The sequence below is a fragment of the Scyliorhinus torazame genome, chromosome 5, assembly GCF_047496885.1.
Source record: "Scyliorhinus torazame isolate Kashiwa2021f chromosome 5, sScyTor2.1, whole genome shotgun sequence".
Taxonomy (NCBI): Eukaryota; Metazoa; Chordata; class Chondrichthyes; order Carcharhiniformes; family Scyliorhinidae; genus Scyliorhinus; species Scyliorhinus torazame.
The window spans coordinates 184559103-184578837 of NC_092711.1; the positions used below are offsets into that span (position 1 = coordinate 184559103).

The 19735-nt window shown below is 46.1% G+C and overlaps 1 non-coding gene and 1 gene segment (V, D, J or C); both read left to right on the forward strand.

Moving 5' to 3' along the window:
• LOC140418081 (Ig heavy chain C region-like) overlaps positions 1-19735 on the forward strand; it is a 94771-nt gene that overhangs the window by 54269 nt on the left and 20767 nt on the right.
• Positions 17985-18058, forward strand: trnan-guu (transfer RNA asparagine (anticodon GUU)). Its single transcript has one exon. It is a non-coding gene; the product is annotated as a tRNA-Asn (tRNA).

The window sequence follows — 19735 nt, forward strand, 5'->3', positions numbered from 1 at the left end:
GCTCAGTTCCTCAACTTTTACATGCAAAATGCAGTCATTAATATACTTCATACCAATATTTGCTTTGAATGTTGCTAGCGTCATTATTACTTCGTCAGTACGTTTAGACTCTGTATACGAAAGGCGTAGACTCTAATTTTAAAAAATGCTTCATGCTGCTTTTCATCTTCGTTTAAATAAATATCTTCAGTTTAAATATTGTATGTATTTTGGAAAGCATTTTATTTCAAATTAATTTCGCAAACATCATTAAGTTTGCAAAACCCATCCATCAGCACCATAAATCATACACCACGATGAATTGTAATAATCCTGAGCTTAAATTCAACCGACTATCCTGCGCACCGAATCACATCCATTTACTCTCATTATGCAATAGAAACGTAGAAAGTGGGAACAGGACATTCGGCACTTCTTGCCTATTCTGCCATCCGAAATTAATATAAGCATTTATCTCCATACATATTTCTGGGTTCTATATACCTTGACTCCATTACAGCCTACAAAGCTATCTGTTTCCTTATTACATATGCTCAGGAACGTTTCCGCCACAGCCTCCTATGTTAAAGGATTCCACACATTCTCCACCTCTGAGTGAAGAACGGTATCCTCATCTCTGCCCTAAATGGCATATTGCCTATCCTGAAATGGTCCCTTTGCTCTTGACAGCCCGCCCCCCCCCCCCCACCCAGTTAGAGGGAGCAACAGTCCTCCAACCAGTATGTCCACCTCTGTCCGAATGTTATACGATTCAATGATTCTCATACTTCTAAATCCCCGTGAATACTGGCCCAGTCGACCCAATCTCTTCTCACAAGACAATTCCAAGAATAGGTCTGGTGAACCTTCGGTGCAATTCTTCTACGGCAAAAAAATCACTTCTTCGGCAACGAGACGAAAACTACACGCAAAACTTCAAATGTGGCCCCACGAACGTCCTTTCCAGCTGGAAGTAGACCGCCTTGCTCATGTGCCCGAATCATCATCCAATGGAACCCAACGCCCCTGTGCCATATTAACATCTTGTTGGACCTACATGCCTGCCTTCATTACTGATGTACAAGGACAGCTTGACAACGGTTCACGTCAACCTGTGCTAATCTATTAAACTAAATTTAACTAAACGGGCAGCACGGTAGCCTTGTGGCTAGCACAATTGCTTCACAGCTCCAGGGTCCCAGGTTCGATTCCAGATTGGGTCACTGTCTGTGCGGAGTCTGCACGTCCTCCCCGTGTGTGCTTGGGTTTCCTCCGGGTTCTCCGGTTTCCTCCCACAGTCCAAAGATGTGCAGGTTAGGTGGATTGGCCATGATAAATTGCCCTTAGTGTCCAAAATTGCCCTTAGTGTTGGGTGGGGTTACTGGGTTATGGGGATAGGGTGGCGGTGTTGGCCTTGGGTAGGGTGCTCTTTCCAAGAGCCGGTGCAGACTCGATGGGCCGAATGGCCTCCTTCTGCACTGTAAATTCTATGATAATCTATGATAATTTGATAGCCTGCGCTTTTCATTTTGCTATCGAAATGGAAAGCTTCAAACTTATCTGCAAATTTTTATTAGCCATGTAATTGCTTAATCAATCAACAAGTGGAATAACCTTGAAGCCATGAAACATCCTTCCCACCATTACATTCCTACTGAACCTCCACATTATGCAAGATCTTGGATATATTACATTTGGGTCCCTCGTCCATATAATTGATGCATATTGTGAATAGCTGGGCCCAAGCACTGATTCCTGCGACACCCCACTAGCCACTGCAGGCCACTCTGAAAACCCTCAATTTATTCCTACTATCTGTTTCATGACAACAACCAATTATCAATCCATGCAGTGCATCACGCAATTGTTGTGTGCTCTAAATTTGTACTCTGTACTTTGTGCTTTGTACTCAACATTTCACCCTAACCCTAATCTTGACGAGGCCACTATTTATTGTAGGTAACTTTTATTTGTATGCCCATGATAAAAGAAAACCGAGAGTGCTTAATGAGGCCATTCGGCCCATCGAGTCTGCACCGATCGTCCAAAGAGAGCACCCCACCAAGCCCAGTGCCCCGCATATCCCCGCAAAGGCATACAACCTGTACATATTTGAACAGTGCGAGGGAACGGGAGCACCCGGGGAAAAAAACACGAAAGAAGGCGAGAAAGTGCAAACTCCACACAGACGTCACCAAATGCCGGAATCAAATTAGTGTCGCTGACTCTGTGACCGTGCCAGCCAGTGGATAGTAATTCCATTCAATGAACATATGCTATGTGCATTGTGTATGTGCACCACAAAGATTTTTGGAAGGTGTTATCCGAATGTTGTTCCAGTGACGGACAAGAATCTGTGATAAGGCTGCGTGTCCGTATCCTAAATTACATTGGTTGGGGGGGGGGGGGGGGGAGGGGGGGGGGCGCTAAGGCGCAGGCGTGACCTTCCATCTGTTGCTCTTGAAATTTCACGAGAACGAAAGGTGAATGCTGCATCACAGCTCCAGGGACCAGTGTTTACTTCCTGTCTTGGGTGACAGTCTATGTTAGAGTTTGAACTTTATGCCCATGACTGTGGGGGTTTCCTCTCAGTGCTCCGATTTCATCCCACTGTCCAAGGCTGTGCTGGTTAGGTGTATTGGCCATGCTAAAATTGTCTCTCAGTGCGTAAAGATATGCAGGTTAGCTACGGTTACGGAGATAGAGTGGGGAATAGACCGATGTAGGTTGCTCTTTCAGATGGTCAGTGGAGGTCGCTGGACCGAATGGCCTCGTTCTGCAGTTTAGGTAGTCTATTCTAAGAACTGCCCCAGAAAAATATTCCACCTGTGCCGCTGAATTCCACAAGTAACAACATTCAAAGCAGGATTTTCTGTTTCCCCAGCCTGGTGTTCCCACAGCGCACCGTTCCGTCACCTGTAAACTTGGGTGGCAGTGATCTGTCAGCTGGCAAAGTGTAACGCGAAGTCCCAGTAATTATGTCGAAGCAATTTATGTCCAAGAAATTAGGAAGTAACAGAACTACTAAATATAGCTACGTTTTATTGTAAATGTCACCTCTCTAAAGAAGAAACAATTAATTCAAAATCGTTAACAGAATCTGTTGGCAAGATTGGAATGACGGACCATGTTTTAATAATTATTTCACTGCTTAAGAAAGGCACAGGGGAGACAGTGGTCCAGTTGTGCTATCATTCATGATCCAGAGGAAAACAGGAACACACTCGGCACAATTGCTCAAATCCCGTTGCAGCAGGTAGTGATTTAAAAATCAGTTAATACATTTAGGTGGTCTCAGTAATAATGATCCGAATGCTATCATCGCTTGTTGTAAAAATCCATCTCGTTCACTATTATTCTTTAGCGGAGGCAACCCAGTCGTCCTTACAAGGTCCGGCCCATGTCTTTACCTCAACCAAATTGGATGACTCTTACATATCCTCTGCAATGGCATTGCACGACAGTCATTTCAGGAACAAATAGGATTGGGCATAAATTTTGTTATTACCAGTGGCATCTGCATAGACCATAGAATTTCTACAGTGCGGAAAGAGGCCATTGGGCATATCAGCTCTGCACCGACCCTCCGAAAGATACCCCTGCATTATCCTCGTAACAGCATCACTGGCCACTAAGGGGCAATTTTAGCATGGTCAATCCATCTAACATGTACATCTTTGTATTGAGGGAGGAAACTGGAGCACCCGGACGAATCCCATGCAGACACTGTCAGGAATAAGCGAATGACTAGGGACAGAGTAGGACCAGTCAAGGACAGGGATGGGAAGTTGTGTGTAGAGTCTGAAGAGATAGGCGAGATACTAAATGAATATTTTTCGTCAGTATTCACTCAGGAAAAAGATAATGTTGTGGAGGAGAATGCTGAGCTCCAGGTAAATAGATTAGATGGCATTGAGGTAAGTAGGGAAGAGGTGTTGGCAATTCTGGACAGGCTGAAAATAGATAAGTCCCCGGGGCCTGATGGGATTTATCCTAGGATTCTCTGGGAGGCCAGGGAAGAGATTGCTGGACCATTGGCTTTGATTTTTATGTCATCATTGGATACAGGAATAGTGCCAGAGGACTGGAGGATAGCAAATGTGGTCCCTTTGTTCAAAAAGGGGAGCAGAGACAACCCCGGCAACTATAGACCGGTGAGCCTCACGTCTGTAGTGGGTAAAGTCTTGGAGGGCATTATAAGAGACAAGATTTATAATCATCTAGATAGGAATAATATGATCAGGGATAGTCAGCATGGCTTTGTGAAGGGTAGGTCATGCCTCACAAACCTTATCGAGTTCTTTGAGAAGGTGACTGAACAGGTAGACGAGGGTAGAGCAGTTGATGTGGTGTATATGGATTTCAGCAAAGCGTTTGATAAGGTTCCCCACGGTAGGCTATTGCAGAAAATACGGAGGCTGGGGATTGAGGGTGATTTAGAGATGTGGATCAGAAATTGGCTAGCTGAAAGAAGACAGAGGGTGGTGGTTGATGGGAAATGTTCAGAATGGAGTTCTGTCACAAGTGGAGTACCACAAGGATCTGTTCTGGGGCCGTTGCTGTTTGTCATTTTTATCAATGACCTAGAGGAAGGCGCAGAAGGGTGGGTGAGTAAATTTGCAGACGATACTAAAGTCGGTGGTGTTGTCGATAGTGAGGAAGGAAGTAGCAGGTTACAGAGGGATATAGATAAGCTGCAGTGCTGGGCTGAGAGGTGGCAAATGGAGTTTAATGTAGAGAAGTGTGAGGTGATTCACTTTGGAAGGAAAAACAGGAATGTGGAATATGTGGCTAATGGAAAAGTTCTTGAAAGTGTGGATGAGCAGAGGGATCTAGGTGTCCATGTACATAGATCCCTGAAAGTTGCCACCCAGGTTGATAGGGTGGTGAAGAAGGCCTATGGAGTGTTGGCCTTTATTGGTAGAGGGATTGAGTTCCGGAGTCAGGAGGTCATGTTGCAGCTGTACAGAACTCTGGTACGGCCGCATTTGGAGTATTGCGTACAGTTCTGGTCACCGCATTATAGGAAGGACGTGGAGGCTTTGGAACGGGTGCAGAGGAGATTTACCAGGATGTTGCCTGGTATGGAGGGAAAATCTTATGAGGAAAGGCTGATGGACTTGAGGTTGTTTTCGTTAGAGAGAAGAAGGTTAAGAGGAGACTTGATAGAGGCATACAAAATGATCAGAGGGTTAGATAGGGTGGACAGTGAGAGCCTTCTCCCGCGGATGGAAATGGCTAGCACGAGGGGACATAGCCTTAAACTGAGGGGTAATAGATATAGGACAGAGGTCAGGGGTAGGTTCTTTACGCAAAGAGTAGTGAGGCCGTGGAATGCCCTACCTGCTACAGTAGTGAACTCGCCAACATTAAGGGCATTTAAAAGTTTATTGGATAAACATATGGATGATAATGGTATAGTGTAGGTTAGATGGCTTTTGTTTCGGTGCAACATCGTGGGCCGAAGGGCCTGTACTGCGCTGTATTGTTCTATGTTCTATGTTCTATGAATGTGCCAAATCCACACACAGATTCACCCTGGCGCTCAGAGGTAGCAATGATAACCACTGTGCTACCGTGTCGCTCCTCTACATCTCATTCAAGAACACATAAACAATCAATTCATTTCAAAATATTTCATTTGAATCAAAATAACTCATCAAAATAATTAACAAAATAGTTGAAACAATATTCACAGGGTGTTGAACCAAAACATCGATGTGATCGTATTTTACCACACTTTCCAGTAACCTCATTGAAATGGCCAGAGGGACTATAGGAACTATAGAGCGAAGGTTAGTTACTATTATTAATTGTAACAGCGCGAGTGGAGAGAGAGCCGGGAGATTTAAAAAGCGCGGGAGCCTGCGAGTCGGAGCGGAGATTTAAAAAGCGCGGGAGCTGCGAGTCGGAGCGGAGATTTACAAAGAGCGGCCTAGTTTCGAGAGCCGTTCGGAGGAGGAGGAGCAGTCTCTGTCAGGGAGAGAACCTGAGAACATCTAAGACCCTGAGAAGGTAAGAAGGTAAGAAAGTGATTTTTACTCATTGTAACTTTTATACCTTTTTCAAATTGTGTGTGTGTGTGCGCGGGGGGGGGGGGGGGGGGGGGGGACCTGAAGTGACATCACAGAAAAGCTGTGACCTGAGTGGCCGGTTGGGACTCTACGCTAAATGTAAAAAATTAAGCATTGGTAGCTAATTAAACACATTTACCTAATTATAATTTAGAGGGATATCTAAGCCAGAGATCGGAGAGTACTATATTTAGCTTTCAGATTTATATTAGAAATCTAGTGCTAGGAAACAGATAGTTAACAGTAACTTTAAAAAAATTATATATATATATCTATATTTTTTTAACTTTTAATTTTAATTTACTAATTAATAGACGCAAGGTCAGTTAGAGGGATGCAGTTCTCTGACTGTGAGATGTGGCAGGTCCGGGAGGCTTCCAGCGTCCCGGATGGCTTCATCTGCAGAAAGTGCACCCAACTGGAGCTCCTCACAGACCGCATGGTTCGGTTGGAGCAGCAATTGGATGCACTTAGGAGCATGCAGGTGGCGGAAAGCGTCATAGATCACAGTTATATAAATGTGGTCACACCCAAGGTGCAGGCAGAGACATGGGTGACCACCAGAAAGGGCAGGCAGTCAGTGCAGGAATCCCCTGTGGTTGTCCCCCTCTCGAACAGGTATACCCCTTTGGATACTGTCAGGGGGGATAGCCTAGCAGGGGAAAACAGCAGCAGCCAGAGCAGTGGCACCACGGCTGGCTCTAATATTCAGAAGGGAGGGTCAAAGCGCAGAAGAGCAATAGTAATAGGGGGATCTATAGTCAGGGGCACAGATAGCCGCTTCTGTGGACGTAAAATAGGCTCCAGGATGGTATGTTGCCTCCCTGGTGCCAGGGTCCAGGATGTCTCCGAACGGGTAGAGGGCATCCTGAAGGGGGAGGGCAAACAGGTAGAGGTCGTTGTAAAAATTGGTACTAACGACATAGGCAGGAAGGGGCATTAGGCCCTGCAGGAGGAGTTCAGGGAGCTAGGCAGAAAGTTAAAAGACAGGACCTCGAGGGTTGTAATCTCGGGATTCCTCCCTGTGCCACGTGCCAGTGAGGCTAGAAATAGGAAGATAGAGCAGCTAAACACGTGGCTAAACAGCTGGTGTACGAGAGAGGTTTTCCGTTATCTGGACCACTGGGAGCACTTCCGGGGCAGGTGTGACCTATATAAGAAGGACGGGTTGCAGCTAAACTGGAGAGGCATAAATATCCTGGCGTGAGGTTTGCTAGTGTCACAAGGGAGGGTTCAAACTAGTATGGCAGGGGTTGGGCACTGGAACAATAGGTCAGAGGGTGAGAGCATTGAGGGAGAACTAGGGAATAGAAACAGTGTGGCGCTGAGGCAGAGCAGACAGGGAGAAGTTGCTGAACACAGCGGGTCTGGTGGCCTGAAGTGCATATGTTTTAATGCAATAAGTATTACGGGTAAGGCAGATGAACTTAAAGCTTGGATTAGTACTTGGAACTATGATGTTGTTGCCATTACAGAGACCTGGTTGAGGGAGTGGTAGGATTGGCAGCTAAACGTTCCAGGACTTAGATGTTCCATGCGGGATAGAGGGGGATGTAAAAGGGGTGGCGGAGTAGCGCTACTGGTTACGGAGAATGTCACAGCTGTACTACGGGAGGACACCTCAGAGGGCAGTGAGGCTGTATGGGGAGAGATCAGGAATAAGAAGGGTGCAGTCACAATGTTGGGGGTTTACTACAGGGCTCCCAACAGCCAGCGGGAGATAGAGGAGCAGACAGGTAGACATATTTTGGAAAAGAGTAAAAACAACAGGGTTGTGGTGATGGGAGACTTCAACTTTCCCAATATTGACTGGGACTCACTTAGTGCCAGGGGCTTACACGGGGCAGAATTTGTAAGGAGCACCCAGGAGGGCTTCTTAAAACAGCACGTAGACAGTCCAATGAGGGAAGGGGCGGTTCTGGACCTGGTATTGGGGAATGAGCCCGGCCAGGTGGTAAAAGTTTCAGTAGGGGAGCATTTCGGGAACAGTGACCACAATTCAATAAGTTTTAAAGTGCTGGTGGACAAGGATAAGAGTGATCCTAGGATGAATGTGCTAAATTGGGGGAAGGCTAATTATAACAATATTAGGCGGGATCTGAAGAACATAGATTGGGGTGTGGGGGGGGGGGGGATGTTTGAGGACAAATCAACATCTGAGATGTGGGAGGCTTTCAAGTGTCAGTTGAAAGGAATTCATGTGAGGAAGAAGGATAAATACGGCAATTTTCGGGAACCTTGGATAACGAGAGATATTGTAGGCCTCGTCAAAAGGAAAAAGGAGACATTTGTCAGGGCTAAAAGGCTGGGAACAGACGAAGCCTGTGTGGAATATAAGGAAAGTAGGAAGGAACTTAAGCAAGGAGTCAGGAGGGCTAGAAGGGGGTCACGAAAAGTCATTGGCAAATAGGGTTAAGGAAAATCCCAAGGCTTTTTACACGTACATAAAAAGCAAGAGGGTAGCCAGGGGAAGGGTTGGCCCACTGAAGGATCGGCCCACTGAAGGATAGGCAAGATAATCTATGTGTGGAGCCAGAGGAAATAGGCGAGGTACTAAATGAATACTTTGCATCAGTATTCGCCAAAGAGAAGGAATTGGTTGATGTTGAGTCTGGAGAAGGGTGTGTAGATAGCCTGGGTCACATTGAGATCCAAAAAGACGAGATGTTGGGTGTCTTAAAAAATATTAAGGTAGATAAGTCCCCAGGGCCTGATGGGATCTACCCCAGAATACTGAAGGAGGCTGGAGAGGAAATTTCTGAGGCCTTGACAGAAATATTTGGATTCTCATTGTCTTCAGGTGATGTCCCGGTGGACTGGAGAATAGCCAATGTTGTTCCTCTGTTTAAGAAGGGTAGCAAGGATAACCAGGGAACTACAGGCCGGTGAGCCTTACTTCAGTGGTAGGGAAATTACTAGAGAGAATTCTTCGAGATAGGATCTATTCCCATTTGGAAGCAAATGGACGTATTAGTGAGAGGCAGCATGGTTTTGTGAAGGGGAGGTCGTGTCTCAATAACTTGATAGAGTTTTTCGAGGAGGTCACAAAGATGATTGATGCAGGTAGGGCAGTGGATGTTGTCTATATGGACTTCAGTAAGGCCTTTGACAAGGTCCCTCATGGTAGGCGAGTACAAAAGGTGAAGACACACGTGATCAGAGGTGAGCTGGCAAGGTGGATACAGAACTGGCTAGGTCATAGAAGGCAGAGTGTAGCAATGGAAGGATGCTTTTCTAGTTGGAGGGCTGTGACCAGTGGTGTTCCACAGGGATCAGTGCTGGGACCTTTGCTGTTTGTAGTATATATAAATGATTTGGCGACAAAATGTAACTGGTCTGATTAGTAAGTTTGCAGACGACACAAAGGTTGGTGGAATTGCGGATAGCGATGAGGACTGTCAGATGATACAGCAGCATTTACATTGTTTGGAGACTTGGGCGGAGAGATGGCAGATGGAGTTTAATCCGGACAAATGTGAGGCTATGCATTTTGGAAGGTCTAATGCAGGTAGGGAATATACAATGAATGGTAGAACCCTCAAGAGTATTGAAAGTCAGAGAGATCTAGGAGTACAGGTCCACAGGTCACTGAAAGGGACAACACATGTGGAGAAGGTAGTCAAGAAGGCATACGGCATGCTTGCATTCATTGGCCGGGGCATTGAGTATAAGAATTGGCAAGTCATGTTGCAGCTGTATAGAACCTTAGTTAGGCCACACTTGGAGTATAGTGTTCAATTCTGGTCGCCACACTACCAGAAGGATGTGGAGGCTTTAGAGAGGGTGCAGACGAGATTTACCAGAATGTTGCCTGGTGTGGAGGGCATTATCTATGAGGAGCGCTTGAATAAATTCGGTTTGTTCTCACTGGAACGAAGGAGGTTGAGGGGCGACCTGATAGAGGTCTACAAAATTATGAGGGGCATAGTCAGAGTGGATAGTCAGAGGCTTTTCCCCGGGGTAGAGGGGTCAATTACTAGGGGGCATAGGTTTAAGGTGAGAGGGGCAAGGTTTAGAGTAGATGTACGAGGCAAGTTTTTTACACAGAGGGTAGTGGGTGCCTGGAACTCGCTACCGGAGGAGTTTGTGGAAGCAGGGACGATAGTGACATTTAAGGGGCATCTTGACAAATACATGAATAGGATGGGAATAGAGGGATACGGACCTATGAAGTGTAGAAGATTGTAGTTTAGTCGGGCAGCATGGTCGGCACGGGCTTGGAGGGCCGAAGTCTTGTTCCTGTGCTGTATATTTCTTTGTTCTTTGTAAATTTCTTCACATCTTCTCACGATGCCTCTTTTTCCTGTTTTAAGGCATCCGCTTCCATGGTTATTTTACCATTCTACGTCAACAGCTGCCATCTACAAAGCTCGTTCAAATCTGTTAAGCATCTCAAGATGTTTTTAAAGCACCATAACGAATGGAAACCAGACACCAGTCCAAAAAGGGGTGTTTTAAAATGTAATATGCAGTAATTAATAATTGCTAGTTAATTCAACCGACTATGAAACTTGTTTCGATCTTCTCTTACTTTCCAACGTAACTTTGGTGACATTTCTAAAGTTAAAGAAATTGAGGCGTGCAATGCTCTAAGGAAACGCCTTGTGTCCAAATTCGTAAACACCTTGGAGGATTATTTTGAGCGCTAAAGTAAAAATAATCTTTATTACTGTCACAGATAGGCTTATATTGACACTGCAATAAAGTCAATGTGAAAATCTCCTGGTTGCCACACGCCGGCGCCCATTCGGGTACACTTAGGGAGAATTCAGAATGCCCAATTCACCTAACAAGCACGTCTTTCGGGAATTATGGGAGGAAACCGGAGCACGCGGAGGGAATCCCCACAGACACCGGAAAAACGTGCAAACCCCGCACAGACAGTGACCCAAGCCGGAGCAACAGTGAAGCAACAGTACTAACGACTGTGCTACCGTGTCGCATTCGTAGGAGTAATACCCTTTTAAAGTAAAAGATAAGAGTACATAATAGATTAAAACAAACTGTGAAATTAATATCTAACAGAGTTAGCAAAGGTCCAGAAAGCAAAGACAAGGTGTAAAATTAGGTCCAGAGTTAAAAATGCATCTGAGGTGTATTATCCACAAAACCTAATGCAACAACACTTTGTAATCATCAGTAGGGTAAAACTAACCTGTCTCACGACGGTCTAAACCCAGCTCACGTTCCCTATTAGTGGGTGAACAATCCAACGCTTGGTGAATTCTGCTTCACAATGATAGGAAGAGCCGACATCGAAGGATCAAAAAGTGACGTCGTTATGAACGCAACCAGTCTTACTAATTCCCAAAACTTATAATAACCACCAGAAAATCAGCAATACATTATGCCTGCGCTAATTTACCTCTCATTAATTTTCAGGTTTTAAAATTAAGGAACAAAATACTACAACATCGAATTCAGCGGAATGTATTCGGATTTGATGCGTGAAACCATATTGTCCAGTTGAAAGGCTGATGTGTTATGTCACTGAATTCAATTTCTGATCGGCAATTATTGATGAACAAGACTGTGTTACTCTGCTCTGCTCCTTCCTCAGGTGAATGAAGAGGTCTGTTCCCCCGGTGTCACAGTAGAAAACAATACAGGGAAATCTATTGTCAACTTGTCAGACTACACCCTTCAACCAGATGAAATCGAAGTCCTCAGCAGAGGGCTCAATTTCTGCACCACCACCAAAATGGACCCCATCAGTCTCGCGGCAGACACGGAGGAATTCATCAGGCGAATGAGGCTCCGGGAATTCTTCCACAGACCCCAAGAGGCCAACAGCGAACCCAAGCAGACTACCAATGAACCGGAACAGCAGACCGAGAGATCTGCGGTGCGGCAACCGAAGAGGAAAGAGTCGAATTGGACCCCTCCGGAAGGCCGCTGCCTTAGACTCGACATGTATGCTCAAGCCGTCAGGCGTCGCGTCAATGCCAGATTCATCAGTCGCATTCACAAGTCAGCCCCGAACGTCACCCAAGCACAACGCAATGCCATCTGCGCTCTCAAGACCAACCACAGCATCGTCATCAAACCAGCAGACAAGGGGGGGGGGCACTGTCGTACTGAACAGAACGGACTACTGCAAAGAAGTATACCGACAACTGAACAACCAAGAACACTACAGACAGTTTCCCGCAGATCCCACCAAGGAACACATCCGCCAACTTAACAGACTGATCAAGACCTTGGATCCAGATCTTCAGAGCACCCTACGTGCTCTCATCCCACGTACTCCCCGCATTGGAGATCTCTACTGCCTCCCGAAAATACATAAGGCCAACACACCAGGCCGCCCTATCGTTTCAGGCAATGGGACCCTGTGTGAGAACCTCTCTGGCTACATCGAGGGCATCTTGAAACCCATCGTACAAGGTACACCCAGCTTCTGTCGCGACACGACGGACTTCCTACAGAAACTCAGCACCTATGGACCAGTTGAACCAGGAACATTCCTCGTCACAATGGACGTCTCGGCACTTTACACCAGCATCCCCCATGACGACGGCATTGCTGCAACAGCCTCAGTACTCAACACCGACAACTGCCAATCTCCAGACGCAATTCTGCAACTCATCCGCTTCATTCTGGATCACAACGTCTTCACCTTCGACAACAAGTTCTTCATCCAGACGCACGGAACAGCCATGGGGACCAAATTCGCACCCCAATACGCCAACATCTTCATGCACAAGTTTGAACAGGGCCTACTCACCGCACAGGACGTTCAACCGATGTTATACACCAGATACATCGATGACATTTTTTTCCTTTGGACCCACGGTGAAGAATCACTGAAACGACTACACGATGACATTAATAAGTTCCATCCAACCATCAGACTCACCATGGACTACTCTCCAAATCAGTTGCATTCTTGGACACGCTGGTCTCCATCAAGGACGGTCACCTCAGCACTTCACTTTACCGCAAACCTACGGATAACCTCATGATGCTCCACTTCTCCAGCTTCCACCCTAAACACATTAAAGAAGCCATCCCCTATGGACAAGCGCTCCGTATACACAGGATCTGCTCAGACGAGGTGGAGCGTAACAGACATCTACAGACGTTGAAAGGTGCCCTCGTACGAACGGGATATGGCACTCGACTCATCGATCGACAGTTCCAACGCGCCACAGCGAAAAACCGGACCGACCTCCTCAGAAGACAAACATGGGACACAACCGACAGAATACCCTTCGTCGTCCAGTACTTCCCCGGAGCGGAGAAACTACGTCATCTTCTTCACAGCCTTCAACACGTCATTGATGACGATGAACATCTTGCCAAGGTCATCCCCACACCCCCACTACTTGCCTTCAAGCAACCGCGCAACCTCAAACGAACCATTGTTTGCAGCAAACTACCCAGTCTTCAGAACAGCGACCACGACACCACACAACCCTATCATGGCAATCTCTGCAAGACGTGCCAGATCATCGACATGGACACCACTATTACACGTGAGAACACCACCCACCAGGTACGCGGTACATACTCGTGCGACTCGGCCAACGTTGTCTACCTCATACGCTGCAGGAAAGGATGTCCTGAAGCGTGGTACATTGGCGAGACCATGCAGACCCTGCGACAACGAATGAACGGACATCGCGCAACAATCACCAGGCAGGAATGTTCCCTTCCAGTCGGGGAACACTTCAGCAGTCAAGGGCATTCAGCCTCTGATCTCCGGGTAAGCGTTCTCCAAGGCGGCCTTCAGGACCCGCGACAACGCAGAATCGCCGAGCAGAAACTTATAGCCAAGTTCCGCACACATGAGTGCAGCCTCAACCGGGACCTGGGATTCATGTCGCATTACATTCATCCCCCACCATCTGGCCTGCGAAATCCTACCAACTGTCCTGGCTTGGTACAATTCACACCTCTTTAACCTAGGGTTACCCCATCTCTGGATCTGTAAAGATTTAATCACCTGCTAATGCTCGCATTCCAAGCATTGTTTGGCATCTTTGAATTTGTCTATATATGTGTTTCTGGAACAGACCTCTTCATTCACCTGAGGAAGGAGCAGCGCTCCGAAAGCTAGTGACATCGAAACAAACCTGTTGGACTTTAACCTGGTGTTATAAGACTTCGTACTGTGCTCACCCCAGTCCAACGCCGGCATCTCCACATCAGTGTTACTCTGTGACATTTTCCGCCAACTATTGATTAATTGCTGCGATTACAATAATATGGGACCAGAGTAGAAAATCAGTTTCTCTCGCCTGATCCTCCATTCAATTGGATTATGACTAATTGACACCCACCTGCCATTACCCGCCCTTGATCAATATGTTCTGACGGCATTACGGAAGAAAAACCTAGCAAACTCATTGGCCACATTTTCATTGTCTGAAAGCCATTAAGTTTTGAGTGGAAAGGTAATTAGACTGTCTCGAGAGGCTTATAGCTTCAGTGTTGAAAGCCCACAGGAGGCAACCCTGATTATGAATGTCCCCTGCTCTTACCGCGTGTCTCGGAATCAACTACGTCACTCTCCACCTTGATGAAAATTTCTATCATATTATGCATGCTCATCCCCAAGCAGTCTCACTCAATTATATTGCAATGATTCTGTTCTCATTACACATGATCCACTCTCGGATGGCCTGCTCTCGATTTGCTTCCCCAATGTATTGGTCCAGAAAATCTCGCGTACACTCCACGAATCCTTTGTGGTATTGTAATTTGATTTGCCCAATTGATATGCAGATTAAAATCACCCATAATTACGAATGTTCCATATTCACATGGATCTCTAATTTCCTGTTTTATGGCATTAGTAACATCAACATTAGAGTGTTTTTGTATTCATTCACAGGACGTGGGCGTCGCATTCCTAATTATCCTTGGGTGGGGGGGGGGGGGAGCAGTTATGTGTTCTCACCGTGTTTATGAAACCTGTACTGTCACTGAAAGTATTTAAGCACTGTACACTTCGAAGGCCAATACAAATTCGACCCTAAAAGAAACCCAACTGTTCAGTCCAGATGGAATCTGAACAATATTCGTCACAATAAAGCATCATTTTCTCTCGGTAATCAGCAGCCGAGAGCTAAGGGGATCTTGTGGCGCATTCGGTAGTGTCCCTGCTTCTGATTCAGATGGTGATCAAGGAAGGTGGTTTATGAATGAGGCCCACAGATTAAGTATAAACCTTCACAAACCTTTAAACATGCGTCACTGGCAAGCGGTAAGAGCAGGAGACATTCATAACCAGGGTTGTCTCATGTGGGCATTCAGCACTGAAGCTATAAGCCTCTGGTGAGAGCCTAAATACCTTTCCAGAAAGGCTTTCGTTACATTCTACCTTAAGCACCCCAGAGTGTATGGAAAGAAACAAGATTCATGAGTTTAATTCATTTTGACTTTTAGATTACTTATTGCAGCTGTCGACACCTTTTTCATTGAAGTGATTCCGTTTCTTTTCTTCCCATTTTATTTAAGTAAATGTTAGATCTTCCTTTCATCAATAAATAATGGTACTTTCCCACTTCTTCGTATTGAACGACATCTGCTACATCTGCTAACTGATTCAACCGGCCTCTTTCCTCTTGTAATTTCCCCCTTCCTTCTGCACAACTGGTTGTGCCTTCAACCCAGCTGAATAACATGTCAGTTATGACACTGCTGCATCAGTTCTTTGGCCTGAGGCTGGTCACATAAGAAACATGTCAAAGGTTTTCAGACCCGAAGTGGTATCCTTAAACTCTGCTGCGTATAGCTAATATGTACTTAAAAAATGCATTTTAGAGACGAATGTTCCAAGTTCTATATTTCGGTGTTTTACTGCGCCTTCTCCCAAGATCTCGATTTTCCTCCCACTTGACGTCTATCATTTAATTTTAAAATTCCTGCTTTGTACTTCATTAGATTAATTAGGACTTGGCATAGGATTGGTAATAAGCTAAATAAATATACAGAAAAACAGTTTCGATTTAAATATCCATTCCTTCTCCCTGACTATGGCCCCACGTTCTGTGGATGTATTTACAGAATCTGCTGACAGAACAAGACACTGTATTACCTGGAAAGGGCCAGGAATGCTTCTCTGCTAACAACATCAAGAACTGGCAAAAAACCTCCAATGCTCCACTGCAAAGCAACCCTCACCCTATTACAAGTGCAATAGAAGAATGAATTACATGAGTCTGCAGCTTGTTTCTAAAACTAAGGAGTCTTTCTCACCAGTCCATTCAGCAAGCTCCTTCAACGCATTCGTGCCGTTTGAACTCAGATGTGACCTGTGTCAATTAATGCTGCTTGTGCTGGTATCCGTTTCCTGGTGCTTTCTCCGAGCTAAACTGTCAGAGCGGGAGGTGGATACTCTTGAATTCATCGTTACTTCCTGCGATGCTGCAGAAACGTATTCAAGAAGTCAGACACCAAGCTGTGAAAAGCTCCTTCATCCGTTATCAGACCACCACGTAAACTCTCAAGTAGGTGCCGAAGTTTTCAATACCGTCATAATATTTCGCTCTATTACCCCTGTACACATTCTGTCATATTGAACCTAATTAGTCCGATTTTTGTCTGCACTTCATGTCTTGAAGCAAACCATGGGCATTGAACAGAATCGAAGATCAGGCACGGCAGATAAAATCTCCATTGCCATTTCCCTCCAATTTCAAACAACAAAAACAAATTAATTTGAGTTTTGTTTCGAAACCAGCATCTCCCCATCTGATTTAATTTTATTCAGTTTATACAGACGATAATCCGATATTTTCCAGTTGTCATTTTTTAATTGCACCCTGCCAAAATTGAAGTTCAAGGATTCACGTCCCTGCGTGAAATAATTTCGCTCTCCAATGCAAGAAGATAAATTATTCAGATGATTGAAATCATTTTTCGTGGTGACGCCAGATACAGTTCAATTTCCTTCCTTTGACATCTTAACCTCTACGCCTTGAAAACAGCATATCAACCATTTCCTTTGTTTAGCTAACGCCTGGTTTGAAACATTGGAGAAAGAAATGTTATTCAAATACTTTCCGCCTGACCAGCATGGCTGGGAAACATAAGTGATGAATTCATTTCGTATTGTGGGGGAGGCTGCGATTTTTGCTAACTAAAATTACTCCTCCCCATATTGCCAAGATCAATATTTTAGATCAATGTTCAATATTTTATTTGCCTGATCTTACTTTCGCATCTTCATCATGCAACCACATATGTTGAAGTTCTCCATCTCCTTCAAGGTTCACGTCAGGAGCGTGATGGAATATTCTCCACTTCCCTGGAGGAGTGGAGCTCCAGTAACACTCAAGAAGCTCGACACCATCAAGGAAAAAGCAGCACACTTTATTCGCACCCCTTCCCCAAACAAACGGAAACTCCGAGGTGCAGGGGCTCAGCCACATGGCGTAAACATTGTTGGCGGCCATGTTGGGTGGCCCCTGGACAAAGTGAAACGCCAGAGCGTTGGGGCCTGGCCTCGTGTTGAGTGCAGTGTCCGTGGACATTTTGTGTGGACCCCTAAAAAAGAGAAACCATGGAGTGCAGGGCCACATTAATAAGGTAAGTACAGTTGGTCTTGCTGGAAGGGAAGACCCCCCCCCCCAACCCCAATCAGAACAGCCAGCTGGAACGTCAGGTGAGTTAAGGACCAAATGGAAAGATCCAGAGTTTTCGTCCACCTGAAAAATATGAAAGCCGACACAATCTTCCTCAAAGAGACATACCTGTGGGTGAAGGGTGGACTGCGGGTATGGAAGGACTGCGTGGGACAGGTGTCCCACACTTGTTATGGGTCGAGAGCCAGGGGGTAGCCATTCTGCTGAACAAGAGGACGGTGTTCACAACGATGAGGGCAACGGACCCAGGGGGAATGGTATATCACGGACAGTGATGTCTTGAATGGGGCACCAGTGGTACTTGTTAACGTGTATGCTCCAAACTGGGCAACATCGAGTCGCTGTGGTGCAATTGGTTAGCGCGTTCGGCTGTTAACTGGAAGGTTGGTGGTTCGAGACCACCCAGGGACGCTGTTTACTGCTACTTTCTGGCAGCACGGTAGCATTGTGAATAGCACAATTGCTTCACAGCTCCAGGGTCCCAGGTTCGATTCCGGCTTGGGTCACTGTCTGTGCGGAGTCTGCACATCCTCCCCGCGTGTGTGTTGGTTTCCTCCGGGTGCTCCGGTTTCCTCCCACAGTCCAAAGATGTGCAGGTTAGGTGGATTGGCCATGATAAATTACCCTTAGCGTTGGGTGGGGTTACTGGGTTATGGGGATAGGGTGGAGGTGTGGACCTTGGTAGGGTGCTCTTTCAAAGAACCGGTGAAGACTCGATGGGCCGAATGGCCTCCTTCTGCATTGTAAATTCTATGTAAATTTTATAAAAGGCCTTTCACAGAGTCGAGTGAAAGTACTGCATAGGGGTAGTGCAAGAGTGTACACCGCCTGGGTAAAACTTCTGTTCTGCGCTCCAATAATGTGTGTCACATAAACACCACCAGCTCTAAATTCTACCAGCAGCACAGGGCAAACGGAAGTGATGCGTGCTGTCCCCGCTTCTATTCACCATGGCAATTGAGCCTCTGGCAATCGCCATCCGAACGCCGAAAAACTGTAAGGGGATCCAAAGAGGGGCAGTGACAACTCTACAGATGACATGCTACTCTATGTCTCGAACCCCAACGCAACATGGAGGGTATCGTAATTCTATTGAAAGCGTTTGGAGCCTGCTCGGGCTATAAACACAAATCTTCCCAGTGAACGCGCAAGTGAGAGGGGTAGAGCTGGAGGGACTGCCATTAAAAAATCCCAAAACAAATGCAACTACCTGGAGAACCAAATTTCCCACAGCTGGACGCGGATCCACAAATGTAACCTGACAAATATTGTGGAGGAGGTAAAGAAGGAGCTGCAGATGTGGGACAAGCACCCACTCTCCCTCCCGGAGAGTGTGTAGAAGAGCCGATTTCCAATGTTCCTCTTTTTGATAAAATCCATACCGTCTGCTTTTGACAAACTTGTTATGCCATTTATGTGGAGCAGGTGGAAGGGAGGAAGAATCCAACCATCCGCAAGAATGTCCTGTCAGGAAAAGGAAGGATGGGAGGCCTGACCCTCCCAAATCTGTAATACTACCACTCGGCAGCCACAACAGAAAGAAATGAGGAGATGGGTAAGGGAACCAGAACCATAATGGGTACTGATGGAAGAGAACTCCTGCGCATGGACGTCTCTCTGGGCCCTTGCAATAGCAACACTCCCATTCCTGCCAGCCATGCACTCTGCCAGCCCAGTGGTAATAGACAGGCTCAGGACTTGAAACTAGCTGAGACAACACTTCGGCCAGACCAAAATGTCCACCAAAGCCGCCACCTGCAACAATCCCAGGATCCCGCCAGCCAGAATGGATACCATCTTTAAAAGTTGGAGACAGGACGGGGGATACTGACAGTTAGGGATTTCTAGGTAGAGGAGAGACTTGCCACACTAGAGGAGCTGAATGGGTGGTTTCAACTGCCCAAAGGTAACGAACTCCGACATTTACTAATCTAACACTTCCTCCAAATAGAAACCGCATATACCCATGGAAGGTGGGACGCTCATTGATAGAGGAGTTGTTGGACGTAGGCGACGTAGGGACGAGGAACTGTGGGGATCTGCACGGCTGACTATTAGTGGAGGCATGTTCCCGCTGGACGAGAGAGG